Source organism: Ovis canadensis, chromosome 1, assembly GCF_042477335.2.
Source record: "Ovis canadensis isolate MfBH-ARS-UI-01 breed Bighorn chromosome 1, ARS-UI_OviCan_v2, whole genome shotgun sequence".
Taxonomy (NCBI): Eukaryota; Metazoa; Chordata; class Mammalia; order Artiodactyla; family Bovidae; genus Ovis; species Ovis canadensis.
In genome coordinates this window covers 163,634,172-163,653,470 of record NC_091245.1, presented here as the reverse complement: position 1 = coordinate 163,653,470, position 19,299 = coordinate 163,634,172, and positions in this window count along the sequence as shown.

The following is a 19,299-nucleotide window of genomic DNA, read 5'->3' as shown; positions in this document are numbered from 1 at the left end:
TCTCTTTCAGAATATTCCAGTTTATTTTGATCCACACCGTCAAAGGCTTTGGCATAGCCAAACTCATAGACACCCCAAAACTCATCACTGGACACATCATTGCACTCCAAAGAGAAGAGATCCAGCTCCACCCACCAGAACACAGATACAAGCTTTCCTAACCAGGATAACTTGACAAGCCACTAGTTCAACCCCACCCACAGGGAGCAACCTCCACAATAAAGGGGAACCACAAACTTCCAGCCTGCAAAAAGTCCACCCCAAATACAACAATCTAAACAAAATGAAAAGGCAGAGAAATAATCAAGTAAAGGAAAATGATAAATGGCTACAAAACCAAACATAAGAAGAGGAGATAGGGAGTCTACCTGGAAAAGAATTCAGAGTAAGGATAGTAAAGATGATCCAAAATCTTTGAAAAGAAAATGGAGTTACAGAGAAATAGACTAAAGACAAGGATTGAGAAGATGAAAGAAATGTTTAAATAGGACCTAGAAGAAATAAAAGAGTCCATCAATAATGCATAATGCAATAACTGATATCAAAAAGCACTCTGGAGGGAAGCAACAGTAGAATAACTGAGGCAGAAGACAGGATAAGTGAGGTGGAAGGTAGAATGTTGGAAATAAATGAAGCAGAGAGGAAAAAAGAAAAAAGAATTAAAAGAAATGAGGACAACCTCAGAGACCTCTGGGACAATGTTAAACTCCTATGATTTGAATCATAGGAGTCCCAGAAGAAGACAAAAACAAAGGGCATGAGAAAATACTTGAGGAGATAATAGTTGAAAACTTCCCTAAAATTGGGAAGAAAATAGCCATCCAAGTCCAAGAAATCCAGAGAGTCCTAAACAGAATAAATCCAAGATAGAAACACCCCAAGACCCATATTAATCAAATTAATGAAGATCAAACACAAAGAACAAGTATTAAAAGCAGCAAGGGAATAGCAACAAATAACACACAAGGGGGTCTCCATAAGGATAACAGCTGATCTTTCAACAGAAAATCTTCAGGCCAGAAGGGAATGGTAAGACATACTTAAAGTGATGAAAGAGAAAAACCCACAACCCAGATTACTGTACCCAGCAAGGATCTCATTCAAATATGAAGGAGAAATCAAAAGTGTTACAGATAAGCAAAAGCTTTGAGAATTCAGCATCACCAAACCAGCTCTTCAACAAATGCTAAAGGATCTTCTTTAGACAGGAAACACAGAAAAGGCTTATAAAACTCAAACCAAAAACAACAAAGTAAATGGCAACAGGATCATAGTGATCAATAATTACCTTAAATGTAAATAGGATGAATGTCCCAGACAAAAGACAAAGAAAGGCTGAATGAATACAAAAACAAGACCCCTATATATGCTGTCTACAAGAGACCCACCTCAAAACAAGGAACACATACAGACTGAAAATGAAGGGCTGGAAAAAGATATTTCACGCAAATGGAGAACAAAAGAAAGCAGGAGTAGCAATACTCATATCAGATAAAATAGACTTTGAAATAAAGGTCATGAAGAGAGACAAAGAAGGACACTACATAATGATCAAAGGATCAATCAAAGAAGAAGACACTACATAATGATCAAAGGATCAATCAAAGAAGAAGATATATCCAACACAGGGGCACCACAATATGTAAGGCAAACACTGGCAAGTATGAAAGGGAAAATTAACAGTAACACAATAATAGTAGGAGACAGTAATACACCACTCACACCTATGGATAGATCAACCAAACAGAAAATTAGTAAGGAAACACAAACTTTAAATGATACAATGGGCCAGCTAGAACTAATTGATATCTATAGGAAATTTCACTCCAAAACAATGAATTTCACCTTTTTCTCAAGTACACATGGAACATTCTCCAGGATAGATGACATCCTGGGCCATAAATCTAGCCTTGGTAAATTAAAAAAAACCTGAAATCATTTAAAGCATCTTTTCTGATCACAATGTAGTAAGATTAGATGTCAACTACAGAAAAGAAAAAAAAAACTATTAAAAATATAAACATATGGAGGCTAAACAACACACTTCTGAATAACCAACAAATCACAGAAAAAATCAAAGAGAAAATCAAAATATGCATAGAAATGAATGAAAATGAAAACATGACAACCGAAAACCTATGGGATTCAGTAAAAGCAGTAATAAGGGGAAAGATCATAGCAATGCAAGCTTATTTCAAGAAACAAGAGAAAAATCAAATAACTAACCTAACTTTACACCTAAAGCAACTAGAAAAAGAAGAAATGAAGAACCCTGGGTTTAGTAGAAGGAAAGAAATCATAAAATTAGGGAAAAAATAAATGAAAAAGAAACAAAGGAGACTATAGCAAAAATCAAGAAAACTAAAAGCTAGTTCTTTGAGAAGATAAATAAAATAGAGAAACCATTAGCCAGATTCATGAAGAAAAAAAGGGAGAAGAATCAAGCCAAGAAAATTAGAAATGAAAATGAAGAAATCACAACAGACAACACAGAAATACAAAGGATCATAAGAGACTACTATCAGAAAATATATACCAATAAAATGGACAACTTGGAATAAGTGGATGAACTCTTAGAAAAGTATAACCTGCCAAAACTGAACCGGGGAGAAACAGAAAATCTTAACACAGGCATCACAAGCACAGAAATCAAAACTGTGATCAAAAGTCTTCCAGCAAACAAAAGCCCTGGACCAGATGGTTTCACAGGTGAATTCTACCAAAATTTAGAGAAGAGCTAACACCTACCCTATGCAAACTCCTCCAGAAATTTTCAAAAGAAGGTAAACTCCAAAACTCATTCTATGAGGCCACCACCACTCTAATACCAAAACCCGACAAAGATGCCACAAAAAAAAAAAAAAAAAAAAAAAAAACTACAGGCCAATATCACTGATGAACATAGATGCAAAAATCCTCAACAAAATTCTAGCAAGCAGAATCCAACAACATATTAAAAAGATCATATGTCATGACCAAGTGGGCTTTATCCCAGGGATGCAAGGATTCTTCAATATTTGCAAATCAATCAGTCTGATACTCTATACTAAAAAATTGAAGGATAAAAGCCATATGATTATCTCAATAGATGCAGAGGAAGTCTTTGTCAAAATTCAACACCTATTTATGATAAAAGCCCTCCAGAAAGCAGGCGTAGAAGGAACAAACTTCAACATCATTATAAAAGCCATATATGATAAACCCACAGCAAACATTATCCTCAATGGTGAAAAATTGAAAACATTTCCCCCAAAGTCAGGAACAGGACAAGGGTGCCCACTCTCACCTCTACTATTCAACATAGTTTTGGAAGTTTTAGCCACAGCAATCAGAGAAAAAAAATAAACAGAATCCAGGTTAGAAAAGAAGTAAAACTCTAGCTGTTTTCAGATGACATGATCCTCTACACAGAAAACCCTAAAGACTCCACCAGAATATTACTAGAACTAATCAATGAATATAGTAAAGTTTCAGGACATTAAATTAACACACAGAAATCCCTCACATTCCTATACATTGAGAAAACAGAAAGAGAAATTAAGGAAACAATTCCATTCACCATTGCAACGAAAGGAATAAAATACTTAAGAGTGAATCTACCTAAAGAAACAAAAGACCTATATATAGAAAACTGTAAAACATTGATGAAAGAAATCAAAGATGACACAAAAAGATGGAGAAATATACCATGTTCATGGATCAGAAGAATCAATATAGTGAAAATGAGTATATCAGCCAAAGCAGTCTATAGATTCAATGCAATCCCTGTCAAGCTACCAACGGTATTTTTCAGAGATCTAGATCAAATAATTTCACAATTTGTATGGAAACACAAAAAAACCTTGAATAGCCAAAACACTCTTGAGAAAAAATAATGGAACTGGAGGAATCAACCTGCCTGACTTCAGACTATACTACAAAACTAAAGTCACTAAGACAGTATGGTAGCGGCACAAAGACAGAAATATTAATCAATGGAACAAAATAGAAAGCCCAGAGATAAATCCACACACCTATGGACATCTTTGCTTTGACAAAAGAGGCAAGAATATACAATGGATTAAAGGCAATCTCTTTAACAAGTGGAAAATATTGGGGAAATTGGTGGGAAACTGGTCAGCCACCTGTAAAAGAATGAAACTAGAACATTTTCTAACACCATACACAAAAATAAATTCAAAATGGATTAAAGATCTAACTGTAAGACCAGAAACTATAAAACTCCTAGAGGAGACCATAAGCAAAACACTCTCCAACATAAATCACAGCAGGATCCCCTATGACCCACCTCCTAGAGTAATGGAAATAAAAGCAAAAATAAGCAAATGAGGCCTAATTAAACTTAAAAGTTTTTGCTCAACGAAGGAAACTATAATCAAGGTGAAGAGACAGCCTTCGGAAGGGGAGATAATAATAGCAAACGAAGCAACTGACAAAGAATTAATCTCAAAATCATACAAGCAGCTTATGCAGTTCAATACCAGAAAAATAAACAACCCAATCAAAAAATGGGCCAAGAACTAAACAGACATTTCTCCAAAGAAGACATGCAGGTGGCTAACAAACACATGAAAAGATGCTCAGCATAACTCATTACCAGAGAAATGCAAATCAAAACTACAATGAGGTACCATCTCATGCCCATAGAAATGGCTGCTATCAAAAAGTCTACAAACAATAAATTTTGGAGAGGTTGTGGAGAAAAGGGAACCTTCTTACACTGTTTGTGGTAATGCAAACTAGAACAGCCACTATGGAGAACAGTATGGAGATTTCTTAAAAAAAAACTGGAAATAGAATGGCCATATGACCCAGCAATCCCACTTCTGGGCATACACAATGAGAAAACCAGAATTGAAAGAGACATGTGTACCCCAAAGTTCATCACAGGACTATATAATAGCCAGGACATGGAAGCAACCTAGATGTCCATCAGCAGATGAATGGATAAGAAAGCTGTGGTACATATACATAATGGAATATTACTCAGGTATTAAAAAAAAAAACACATTTGAATCAGCTCTAATGAGGTGGATGAAACTAGAGCCTATTATATGAAGTGAAGTAAGTCAGAAAGAAAAACACCAATACAATATATCAACCCATATATATGGATTTTAGAAAGATGGTAATGATGACCCTTTATGCGAGACAGCAAAAGAGACACAGATATAAAATACAGACTTTTGGACTCTGTGGTAGAAGGCAAGGGAGGGATAATTTGAGAAAAGAATATTAAAACATGTTTATTACCATATGTAAAAGAGATCACCAGTTCAAGTTCAATGCATGAAAGAGGGCACTCAAATCCAGTGCACTGGGACAAGACTGAGGGATGAGACGGGGAGGGAGATAGGAGGGGGCTTCAGGATGGGGGACACATGTACACCCATGGCTGATTAATTTCAATGTATGGCAAAAGCCACCACAATATTTTAAAGTAATTAGCATTCAATTAAAATAAATAAATAAATTAAAACCCTTTTACACAACAAGGGAACTATTGATAAGATGAAAACACAACCTACTGGTTGTGAGAAAATACTTGTAAATGATTTGACCAATAAAGCTAAGATCCAAAATATATAAACTTCACATAAAACTCAATATCAAATAATAGCAATCTTACTAAAATAGTGGGCAGAATAACTGAACAGTAAAAAGTGAATGTTTTAGTCACTCTGTGCTGTACTGTGCTTAGTCAATCAGTTGTATCTGACTCCTTGCAACTCCATGAACCGTAGCCCGCCAGGTTCTTCTGTCCATGGGATTCTCCAGGCAAGAATAGTGGAGTGGGTTGCCATGCCCTTCTCCAGGGGATCTTCCCAATCCAGCAATCTAGCCCAGGTGTTCCACATTGTAGGCAGAATCTTTACTGTCTGAGCCACCCGGAAATCCCATCTGAATAGACATTTTCCAAAGAATATAGATGGCTAATAGGTATATGAAAAAATGCTCAACATTGCTAACCAACAAAGAAAAACAATTCAAAATCACAATGAGGTATCACCTCACACCTGTCACAACTGCTATCATCAAATTATTTACAAATAACAAATTGTTGGTGAGGATGTAGAGAAAAGGGAACCATATTTTACTACTGGTAGAAATGCAAATTCATATTGCCACTCTGGAAAACAGTATGGAGAAAGATCTTTAACCCATTTTGAGTTTAGTTTTGTGTATAATTCTTTGGAGTGTTCTGATTTTATCCTTGAACATTTAGCTGCCCAGTATTCCTAGCACCATTCATTGAAGCATATGAAAGGATGCTCAACATCACTAAGTTTTAGAGAAATGAAGATCAATACTATAATGAAGTATCACCTCACAATGATCAGAATGGCCGTCATCAAAAAAAAAATTATAAAAAATAAATGCTGGAGAAGGGTGTAGAGAAATGGAACCCTCCTACACTGTTGGTGGGAATATAACTTAGTACAGTCACTATAAAGAATAGTATGGAGGTTCCTTAGAAAACTAACAATAGAGCTACTATATGATCCAGCAATCCCACTCCTAGGCATATATCCAGAGAAAACCATACTTTGAAAAGATACATGCACTCCAGTGTTCATTTCAGCAGTATTTACAATAGCCAGGACAGGCAAGCAACCTAAATGCCCATTGATATAGGAATGGACAAGAAGATTTGGTACATATATGTGATGGAATATCCAGTTCAATTCAGTTCAGTTCAGTTGCTCAGTCGTGTCCCACTCTTTGAGACCTCATGAATTGCAGCACACCAGGCCTCCCTGTGCATCACCAACTCCCGGAGTTCACTCAGACTCATGTCCATCGAGTCAATGATGCCATCCAGCCATCTCATCCTCTCTCGTCCCCTTCTCCTCCTGCCCTCCAATTCCTCCCTACTACTCAGCCATAAAAATAAATGAAAATAATGCCACTTACATCAACATGGATGGAGGCAGTGATTGTCATACTGAGTGAAGTAAGTCAAATAGAGAAAGACAGATATATGATATTGCTTATATGTGGAATCTAAAAAATGGTACAAATAAACAGAATTACAGATATAGAAAACTAATGTGATAATTGGGAGACTATGAAGTGGGGAAGTGTAAATTAGGAAATTGATATTGATGTATACACAGTACTATATATAAAATAGATAACAAATAAGGACTTACTGTATAGCACAAAGAAATCTACTCTGTAAAGGCCAATATGAAAAAGAATCTTTAAAAGAGTATATGTACATATATTTATAATTGATTAACTTTGCTATATGCTTGAAACTAATATGACATAAATCAACAACAACAAAAGCAACAACAATGGCAAACAGAAAGTAAAGGTTCTAATGTAACTGAAATATAAAAATGTCTCAAGTCAGTGAAGAAGAGACAACTACTTTTTAAATAGGATAAAAAAAATTTGAATAGCAATTTCTTCAAAGGTATACAATGGTCAACAAGCACATAGAAATCCTCCAAAGGGAAATACAATCAAAACCAAACTGAGATACCACTTCATACTTGTTATGACAGCTGGAATTAAAAAGTCAGAGGATAGCAAGTATTGGTGAGGAAGTAGAAAAAATTTAGTTCTTGTACATTGCTCATAGGAGTGTAAATTTGTGTAGCCACTTTTCAAAATAGTTTGGCACTTCTTCAAAAAATTAAACATAGGATTATTGAGTCAGTAATTCCACACCTAAGTGTGTATCTAAGATAAATTAAAGCATTTATTATTAAATAAAGCATTAATTAAAAAACTTGGCATGATGCTATTAACAGCATTATTTTCAATAGCTTAAAATGAAACCAATCAAAATGCCTGCCAGCTGATCAAATGGATAAATGAAGTGTGGAATATCCTCAAAATGGAGTATTATTCAGGCATTAAAAATGATAAAAGTGTTACTACAGCATGAAATCTTGAAGACCTTATGCTAAGTGAAGAAAAAAAAAAACTTAAAAGACCATGTATTATATGGTTCTATTCATACAAAATATTCAAAGTAGCCAAATTTATGAAGACAGAGAGTCAATTAGTATTTGCCATGAGATGGCTGGATAAAGAGAAAAAAATAGGGACTAAATGCTAAATATGTACAGAATTTATGTCCATGGAAATGTTCTGAAATTAGATAGTGATAGCTGTTATATAGCACTGAATACTAAGAACTCTTGAAGTGTATATCTTGAAACGAGAATTTTGTATGTGACATCTATCTAAATTAAAAAATATATATATATTTATAAAAAGTACAGATTTTCCCATATACCTCACACTCAGTTTAATCTACAATCAAAATTACATTGTACTTCTAACATTAATATGGCATATTGGTTACAATGAAATAGCTGGCATACTACATTAGTATGAACTATTAATAACATCCATGTTATATTCAAATTTCTTTGGTTTTAACATATGTCTTTTTTTCTGTCCAGGCAGAATTCAGATTTCCACTTTATATTTAACTTTTATATTTAGTAATTATATTTTTGTAGGTTTTTCCATGAATGAGACAGTTGTACAGTTTTTCATTGTTTATGATGATCTTGTCTGTTTTGAACTGTGTGGATTATTACACTTTAGTAGCATCCCCTCCATTAAAATTTGTTTGATGAATTTCTCATGATCAGATTGAAGTTGAGGTTTTGGGGGAAGACAGTGAGGATAAAGTGGCATTACCCTCACATAATATCAAGGGTGCATGTTATCAAGATATATCTATGCATACTTCTATATGTAATTAGCCACATCTATATTTAATTAAACATAAAATTAATATCGACCTACCCAACTCCATTCTATTACCATATGGATCATTTTAACCTTATTTCATTTATCTGTTACTTTTTACAGTTAGTAACCTACCTGTAACCATGTGCCATCAATTTACTTAATTGTTCAATTGAGTTAAATGCATAGTGGTTTCAGAATGATTTTACTTGATTATAAACACATTATTACATATTAAAAGAGTATAAAGTTTCTATAGTCTTTCTTTGCCTTTGGTCTGAGAGTCTTCTACACATTTATGAAATTATTAGCTCAGTGGTTTTTTTTTTTTTTTTTCTCCTTTCAATGAGATTTTCCCCTGGGTTTCTAATACAGTTAGACCATTCTGCCATAATCTGCATTCCAGTCTGAGATCTCCTGACTTGCAAAATTATTTTATAATTGTATATATTAAAGTTCATTCTGTGTGCTATAAAATCTTATTCAATTCAGTTCAGTTCAGTTCAGTTCAGTGGTTCAGTCATGTCCAACTCTTTGCTACCCCATGGACTGCAGCATGCCAGGCTTCCCTGTCCATCACCAATGCCTACTCAAACTCATGTTCATAGAGTTGAAGATGTCATCCAACCATCTCATCCTCTGTCATCCCCTTCTCCTCCTGCCTTCAATCTTTCCCAGCATTAAGGTCTTTTCAAGTGAGTCAGTTCTTCACATCAGGTGGCCAAAATATTGGAGCTTCAGCTTCAGCATCAGTCCTTCTGATCAATATTCAGGATTGATTTCCTTTAAGATGGACTGAATGGATCTCCTTGCAGTCCAAAGGACTCAAAGAGTTTTCCCCAACACCACAGTTCAAAAGCACCAATTCTTTCGCATTCAGCTTTCTTTATAATCCAACACTCACATCCAGACATGACTACTGGAAAAACTGTAGCTTTGACTAGACAGACCTTTGTTGGCAAAGTAATATGGCTGTTTTTTAATATACATACTAGGTTGGTCAAACTTTTCTTTCAAGGAGAAAGCATCTTTTAATTTCATGGCTGCAGTCACCATTTTGACAAATGCATAATGTCATGTATCCACTGAAACAGTATTGAACAAATAGTTTCACTATCTTAAAAATATCCCCTGTGCTTTACTTGTTCCACCTTTCTTCTCACTTCAGACCTCTGGCAACTCCCTATCTTTTAAATCCATGTGTAGTTAGTTTCACCTTTTCCAGATCGACATAATATAATCATATAAAATCTAACCTTTGTAAAGTAACTTCTTTCATTTCATTTCATTTCACTTCATTTCATTTCACATAACTTCATATGTTTTATAAGACTGAACTGATTTTTTGTTGCTAAAAAGGCATTTCCTCTTCTCTAAATAATATACATTGTATAAACAAATCATTAATTTTTATTTATTTACCCACTCATTGAAAGATACCTTGGTGTCTTGAAGTTTTTACCAATTATGGATAAACATCTATATGTAGATTTTTGTTTGCACATAAGTTTTGTGCTGATTACTATTGTTTTCAAAAGCCCTTAGAAGTAGAGCTTTTTCCAGGGAGTTGTAAGATCAAATAATAACAAAGGTGAAATGGGGCATTTCAAAGGGCATCAATATATTACCTTTTTCCTGATGATTTTTTTTTTTTTTAAACAGGCTTCAAAAGAGTCAGCCCTCATGACTAACACATCAAGGCTCTAGGGAGGGTAGATGAAGATTTACTCCAAGTAAAATGCCAGACCCCACTGCTCTTACCAAGGTTTATAGTTTTTCTTGAATAAATGGTTTTCATGTTTTCTGTGCTTTTGATTAATTGCAAAAGTCCTGAAATGTTTGATAATTTTAGTTTGGCTGTATTTTTATTTCTTCTATGAGAGAGTGAATTCACAGATATAAACTCCATCTTTTGGGAGTCCTACACTATTTTGGTAATCACTTTTCAAATACCTGGCCAAGCATAGCTGACATAAACCAGAAAAAAATGCTAAAAAAAAAACCTTTTCTTCTTTCCCTAGACATATTAACTCATTAATCATACACTCTACTATGAGAGACACTTTACTCATTTTCCACTGAGCATTATGGATCAACAGATTTCCAGTCTCTGATAGTAGCTCAAAAGCCATCAACTGCCTAGCCCCTATGCCAAAGATGTCTTTTAGTTATAATCACTGTTGCTGTTTTCAATGACAGCAACTCAGTTTCTGAATTAGTTATGAAAGACTTGGCATTGCATCATTTTCTTTAACAAATGATTTTCTATCTCACTGGCATAAAATCATATGTTTTATTTATCTTCTATTGCACCCAAATTATCAAAATTTTGGCAGAGGGAGTTCTTCTCAAGATAGTCACTCTAGACTCAAGTTTATGGAGGCTGTTGTGACTTAAATAACTCAAAATTGACAAGGGAGGGCAAGATCAACTTGCTCAGAGACATAAAACACTTTTGCTTACACTTCACTGGCAAAAACAAGTCATATGTACAAGTTATATGTACATGCCTCTAAAGAGGAGAACTTATAACAAAAATAATAGAAATATACTCTCATAACTCTAACAGATCCTTGTCCTTTTGAAAGTAGACAAGCTAGAAGATTTGCATCTTAATGCCTATTCTGAGCATGTCTTATATCTGTACAGCTACATCAGGAGAGTAGCTATTATTGTAGATTTGAACTTCTAGTCTAAAGATGGAAAAATATGTTTCATTTCCAGTGCTGGCTAAGATATATTGATAGCAATTGCCAGGATGGTATGTTGAGAAGTATTGTGAAGCCTCTTCAAGGCTCAGTGGAGAAGATTGCTATGATTGATTAGTATCTTTCAGTTAAGCCAAACTGTTATAGACATCTGAAATAGTTCAATCATTCTACCCTCTAGAGCTCTAAGCATACACTGTGAACACTCATGCTTTAGCTATAGAAGGATAGGAGTGTTTTAAATAAAATATCATGTCAAGTCCTTAGAATATTTAAATAATAGTTATAGCAATTATAGTTATCTCAAAGATAGAAATATCTGGCATCTCATGGACAGTAAAATGAAATACTACCACATTGACAAATACTCATTCCAAATGTTGTCAAGTGTCTTTATATGAACACATATTTACTAAAATTTAAACTTTGAAATGAGTATCTGAAAATGTTTATGTGTGCATAATTAGTGATCATCAGTAGAGGTACATGTGAAATTATTTGGTGTCAGCTGAAAATATTGGCTATGCCAAAGCCTTTGACTGTGTGGATCACAATAAACTGGAAAATTTTGAAAGAGATGGGAATACCAGACCATCTGACCTGACTCTTGAGAAACCTGTATGCAGGTCAGGAAGTAACAGTTAGAACTGGACATGAACAACAGACTTGTTCAAGGCTGTATACTGTTACCCTGCTTATTTAACTTATATGCAGAGGACATCATGAGAAATGCTGGGCTGGAGGAAGCACAAGCTGGAATCAAGATTGCCGGGAGAAATATCAATAACCTCAGATATGCAGATGACACCACCCTTATGGCAGAAAGTGAAGAAGAGCTAAAGAGCCTCTTGATCAAAGTGAGAGAGGGGAGTGAAAAAGTTGACTTAAAGCTCAACATTAAGAAAACGAAGATCATGGCATTCGGTTCAATCACTTCATGGCAAATAGATGGGGAAACAGTGGAAACAGTGTCAGACTTTATTTTTCTGGGCTCCAAAATCACAGCAGATGGTGATTGCAGCCATGAAGTTAAAAGACACTTACTCTTTGGAAGGAAATTTATGACCAACCTAGACAGCATATTAAAAAGCAGAGACATTACTTTGTCAACAAAGGTCCATTTAGTCAAGACTATGATTTTTCCAGTGGTCATGTATTGATCTGAGTTGGATTAAAAAGAAAGCTGAGCCCCGACGAATTGATGCTTTTGAATTGTGGTGTTGGATAAAACTCTTTGAGAATCCCTTGGACTTCAAGGAGATCCAACCAGTCCATCCTAAAGGAGATAAGTCCTGGATGTTCATTGGAAGGACTGATGTTGGAGCTGAAACTCCAGTACTTTGGCCACCTGATGAGGAGAGCTGACTCATTGGAAAAGACCCTGATGCAGGGAAAGGTTGAGGGTGGGAGGATAAGGGAACAACAGAGGATGAGATGATTGGATGACATCACTGACACAATGGACATGGGTTTGGGTGGATTCTGTGAGTTGGTGATGGACACGGAGGCCTGGTGTGCTGCAGTTCGTGGGGTCACAAAGAGTTGGACACAACTGAGTAACTGGACTGAACTGAACTGAAGTATCTCAGTAGGAGGTCTAGAAAAAACCAAACACTGAGAGTGTGGGTTTGGAATATTTCAAGGTTACTTTACTTTTCTGACACTGATGCTATAAAGATTCAGAGCTGGGGTCTGACACAGTGTGGCTCCTCAGGTGACTCTTTCTGTCTCTATATGATTTCTAAAAGTATCTTCAACATGGTGTCTTTCAAGTGTGCATAATTCTTATATATCATGTCAGGGAACCCAAGACATGAGTCTCAAATGAGATATTAAGTTTTAAGCCACATCAAACTTTATCACTTTTAAATCACTGTGATATATCTTTCACATTTTATTTACCAAGGACATTGCAAAAGTCCACCAAACTTCAAGGGAAGGCTACACTAGTATCTCTTCTCTCTCTCTCTCTCTCTCTCTTTTTTTTTCCCTTTTTTGGAAAAATGTTAGTATCATTTTGCAGGAAGATGATGTGTGATGGAATATATATATTGTTATATATTGGGGAAATATAAAATGTCCTCCCATTTCACTTTAAAATTTACACTCATCCCCATTGCCAAAATTGCCCAGTCCCCTCTTGCTATGGCAATACCTAGGATCTTCACATGTGAATGACTCTCCTTAAGTACAGCTGCTGCTCCATGATATCATGGCAATTTTTAGGTTTTATTTGGTAATTTAATGAAAATAGTTAAATTATTTATGGAATCATCCAAATAATTTCATAATTAAAAAAAATTGCTAGTATCTTATATTGATTGATTATGTTGATTTTTTTTGCCTAAAATTTAAACATACTCACATCTACACTCACAATTAGGATGTTATGGTATATACAGAATAATTATCATATATATCTTTTATATCATTTGGGGAGAGAGGTACAGTGATTTTTAAACTTTCAATAATTTTTTTCACAATTCCTTAGACTGCAATTTTTGTTTCTCTGTCAGAGAAACAAATTTTGTTTTATAACATAGTCTATAATTGTATATATTTTAATCTATGAAATTTTATAAAGTTTTATTTCTATTTGATTTGAGATCATTATTTTTGCTTATATTTTTGCTGTATATTTTGTAATGACATGTCATTTGTTGTGCCATGGTTTTCCTCTTATTCTATATACTCCCTTAGGGTGATAAGTATAATTTGTTCATATGTTCTAGATCATCTGTGTACCCATGTATATTTGTTGAAATAATGAATTTCTATAGATTGTTTTTATACTATAGTCTCTAGATCCTATTAAAGAAAAATCTTTGTCCATAATAATTGTTTGATTTTTAAAAGTGGCTAAAAACTTTTGGGGTCTCAGTTATTTCAGGTAGTCCTTAACAGAAAATATGAAAAGCTATATATTCAAAAGTTATTTCTTCCATTGTCATATTTCATAATTGTTATAAAAGATGACATGAATAGAATGAATAAAGCTGAAAATGTACTTTCCCACCTTCCTGGTGTAACAGTTGAAACTTTGATTATGTTCCATCAAGAATGCTTCTTTCTTAGGCTTGTCTGTAAAAGAGAGAATTTGTTTAGTTCACTCATCCACCAAAGCAGAAAATTAGATTACTCTCAAAGATTAATCAGCAGGGAAGAAAGTTATCTATATATATACAACTGAGTGGAAGTGACTTTGACATAGGAAGTCATGCTGTATCACCACATTAGTAAAATTATTGGGGAAGTAAAAGCATAAAATTGTTCATCAGTATCTTTATGAAATATATGTAATGTAAACAAAATAGTTCATTGAAATAGCCTGAAAAAATTCCAATAAAAATTAAATTTGTTATAGAGATATGTTGGCTTCCCAGGTGGTGCTAGCAGTAAGGAATCCATCTGCCAATGCAGGAAATGCAAGAGACAGAGACATGGACTTGACCCCCAGGCCAGGAAGATCTCATGGAAAAGGAAATGACAACCCACTCCAGTATTCTTGCCTAAAAAATCCCATGGATAGAGGAGCCTGGTGGGCTAGAGTCCATGGGGTCACAAAGAGTCAGAACTGACTGAGCATGCATGCGCCTATAGAGACATGTAGGAAAACAATGAAATATGTGAAAACTGAAAGATACTAGGGGAGATATTGAAAGTACAAGTGTATGAGGCACAGCACTTAAGTTTTCTATCGCTGTCTTACAAATTACCACAAATGTTGCCTCAATACACATTTATTATCCCACTGTTTCTGTAGGAGAAGAGTCTGGAGATGATTTAGTCAATATTCTGTTTAATATCTCATAAGACTGGAATTAAGATGTTAGCTTTTCATCTGGAGGCTTGACTAGGAAAGGATCTACTTCTAAACTCACTTGGATAATTGGAGAATTTCACTGTGGCTGCAGGGCTGAGGACACTGCCTTTTTCTGGATATTAACTGCAGAATACCCTCTGCAACTAGAAGCCAACTTTGGTAGTTTCAGACCCCTTACAGTTCCTTGCCATGTGGCCTTTTCCTTCAGCACTCTCATGACAAAGCAAATTGCATCTACAGAGCTAAGGTAGAAAGTCTACACAATGAATCTTCTACTAATATAGAATCTTACATAGTTTAATGTAATCATGGGGCTGCCCTTCCATCATCTTTTCTGTATTTTCTTGGTAGAAGCAAACCACAGATCTTACATGCATTCAAAGAGAAGAGGTTATAAAGAGATGTGAATACCAGAAATTGTTATGAGCTTAGAAATTTTTTTACACAACATTTGAGGATCAAGTTGAGGAACAGTCATACTATTTCTATATTGGATGGACAAATTTAGATTCCCACTGATAGCTGTTCAGAGATTCCCTAGTTGTCACATCCTCACCATTTATCACTTGTGTTCTTGATGATAGCCATCTGATACACACAAGGTGATATCTCATTATTTCCCTACTGGTTAGTGATGTTAAAGAGCTTTTAATGTACCTGTTGGCCATTTGGATGTGTTCTGTAAAAATATTTCTATTTAGTTTATTTGCACAGTTTTTGTTTGATTTTTTTCTTATTAAGTGGCATCATTTCTTTATATATTTTGTATGTTAATACCTTATGCAACATATGGTTGGCAAATATATTTCTCCCGTTCTGTAGATTTTTTTCATTGTTTTGTTTATTTTGCTGTACAGGAGTTTTTTTTGAGAGATAGTCTGATCTCTATTTTCAATGAATACCTTCATCAAGGCATTTTTAGAGAACTGTCTGTTGATCTAAGTGCTGAACTTTGGAGAGTCCTTGCTCCACCTCTTGAAAATCCATATTAATTTCTCAAAGAATTTGACTATTAAAAGAATATAGCATTTAACCAAGGTAGTACAATTTCAGGGGTAAATAGGTAGCTCTGAATAGAGCTTTTCATTGAGAATCAATATGGAATACTGAATAAAGCTGGATATCCCAGGTGGCGCTTGTGGTAAAGAATCTGCCTGCCAATGCAGGAGATGCTAGTTTGATCCTTGGGTTGGGGAGATGCCCTGGAGGAGGAAATGGCAACCCTCTCCAGTATTCTTGCCTGGGAAATCCCATGGATAGAGGGGCCTGGTGGGCCACAGTCCATGGGACCTCAAAGAGTCGGACACGACTGAGTGACTGCGCATACATATATATAATCATCTTTGGAATCTCCCAGAACAGAATATTCCAGGTTCTCTATTATTCACAACAAATATCTTCATTTTAAAGGACTTGCTGAATAAAGGCCAGTGACAAAAGTTGTTACTGACATGTCATATCACATTTTAGCACATGCTTGAATACCATGGAAGATTAAATATAGTATAGCACATGTGTGCTTCTATGATATGTCAGCTGTTACAACCTGCAGGGACCATTTCTATTCTACCTATTCACAGATATTTTTTTTTTCAGGTTATTTTTAGTTTCAGAATTTCTATTTTTTATTTTTTCAGTTTCTATTTCTTTGTTGATATTTACTATCTTTAAAAAAAATTATTTTAGACATTTTTTATTATGTTTTACTCTAATTATAAAAAGTGTTTTAAAATTTCTGTCAGCTAATTATAGGAATTATCTGGGAATCAATCTCTATTGATTGAATTTCACCTTGAGATTGTGCCACTTTTTCATATTTCTTCATTTGAAGAGTAATATTTGATTGTATCTTGGACAATGTAAATGATACATTGTGGAGATTTTAGATCCTGAACATTTTAATTTTTGTTATTATTTTAGAAAATTATTACTTTCATTGGATTCAAAGTATAAACTCTGTCTTCTAGATAGTGTCTCAAGTTTCCCTTCTTTTTACTGAACTGAGATACTTGGATTCTGTCCCATGCTTACTTGTTTAAGGAGTTACCAAGATGTTTGGGTAGATTTTATACACAAGAAGTGAACATTTCTCTAGCTTTTCTTACATTTTCTGCTGTCTTCTCTATTTTTACTAGCTCTGATTTCCCAAATTTCTGTCCACTGTTTCCTTAAGATATAGACTATGGATTTCACATCAGTGTTATAGCTACCCTGTTTAATCAATGCCTTCCCTCAGATTAAAAACATTAAAACCCAGTCTAACCTAAGAACATCCTTTTAAAATGCTTACTACTCTGTTATCTCCATGATTTTCCATGATTTTCCTCTGCCTACAAGTAGGTTTTTTTTTTAATGTATGTGTGTGTGCATGAACTCGAATGCACATGTGTGTTTTGACCAGAATTTATAGTAATTTTGATCAGAGTTTTGCCAAGAATTTATAGTTATTGTCCATAGTAGATCTATCCAATGGGAGTGTATACGCCCATAGTAGGAGTAGATGTTCCAGGAGCAAAACCAGTGATGAAGGGAAGCAATTTAGAGTGTCAGGGTCTTTTATTGCTTTGTCTTTTCAAGAATTCTTCAGTGGCTTAAACATGATAATATTGTCCTCTTTTCTTTCTGTGTGTGAGATTAAAACCTCCAAAGTAATAATACTAAGAGTTTACAACTGCCAAAGGGGATGATCCCTTAATATTTTGGTCATAGCACTTTAAAATTATCTTTTTTAGCCGACATCATTATTAGAGCAGCTAAAATTTAAACTTTATTCTCAATAGAATGTCTTTAGTAGGTAAAAAGCTTTACTTTTTAAGTTTCATTAAACAAAATTTACTTTTAATTCAGGGAAAACTAGAAATACAGAACATTAGAACACAATTTCCTTAGAAATGCAAACATGTATCAATGAAATGTAAAAATAAATTCAGCTATTTTTAATATTTTTAAAATTAGATGTCATTAAGATGTCTTAAATAATAGATTATTTAAATTTTGAATAAATTATTTTCATTTTCTCAATACATATTCATCTCTGGAATAGCAAGCAAGTATTGCTTTTATAGCAGCAATATAACCATAATGTCAATCCACATACAATTTCAAAATAAAATAATTTGGAAATAGCAAAAAATAGCTTTGATATACTTAGAATAATTTAACTTTCCCTAAAGAAAAATTAACTAAATTATAAATGTCACTTATAGTGATGATGCTTCCAAAGTTATTTTATAAAGCATTATAACAATTATCATTATATTATAATGATACTTATACTGATATTATAAAAATTATCCTTCCAGTGAATGATGATTCTAAAATTATTTTATAAGGCATTGGGTTAATGAATCATTAATATGCATTTTTATCTTTATTAGCAAACATACTATATAGAAAGCTGAGCACCAAAGAATAGATGCTTTGGAACCGTGGTGTTGGAGAAGACTCTTGAGAGTGCCTTGGACTGCGAGGAGATCGAACCAATCCATCCTAAAAGGAAATCAGTCCTGAATATTCATTAGAAGAACTGATGCTGAAGCTGAATCTCCAATACTTTGGCCACCTGATGCGAAGAACTGACTCATTTGAAAAGACCCTGATGCTGGGAAAGATTGAAGGCCGGAGGAGAAGGGGATGACGGAGGATAAGATGTTTGGATGGCGTCACCAACTTGATGGACATGAGTTTGAGCAAGCTCCGTGAGTTAGTGATGGGAAGCCTGGCATGCTGCAGTCCGTGGGGGTCACAAGAGTCAGACATGACTGAGCAGCTGAACTGAACTAGAAAACATGTATTGAGGACCTTTTTTTTTAAACAGATTCTCCTTTATGGGAAGCTTCAACAGTTATCATATTGACACACTGTTAGAAGTTGGCCAAAGATTCAAATATGCCACTCTGCACTTAGAAAAAGACATTAAGATGCAGACATTATGTCTGCATTGGGAGTTTCAGGCCTGCTATGATCTTTCCATTTTTATAGAAAGTCACTGATTTCCTGTCAAAGAGAGATTCTGTGCTCTGGTGCTAATGAGCACTTTATTCCACAGAC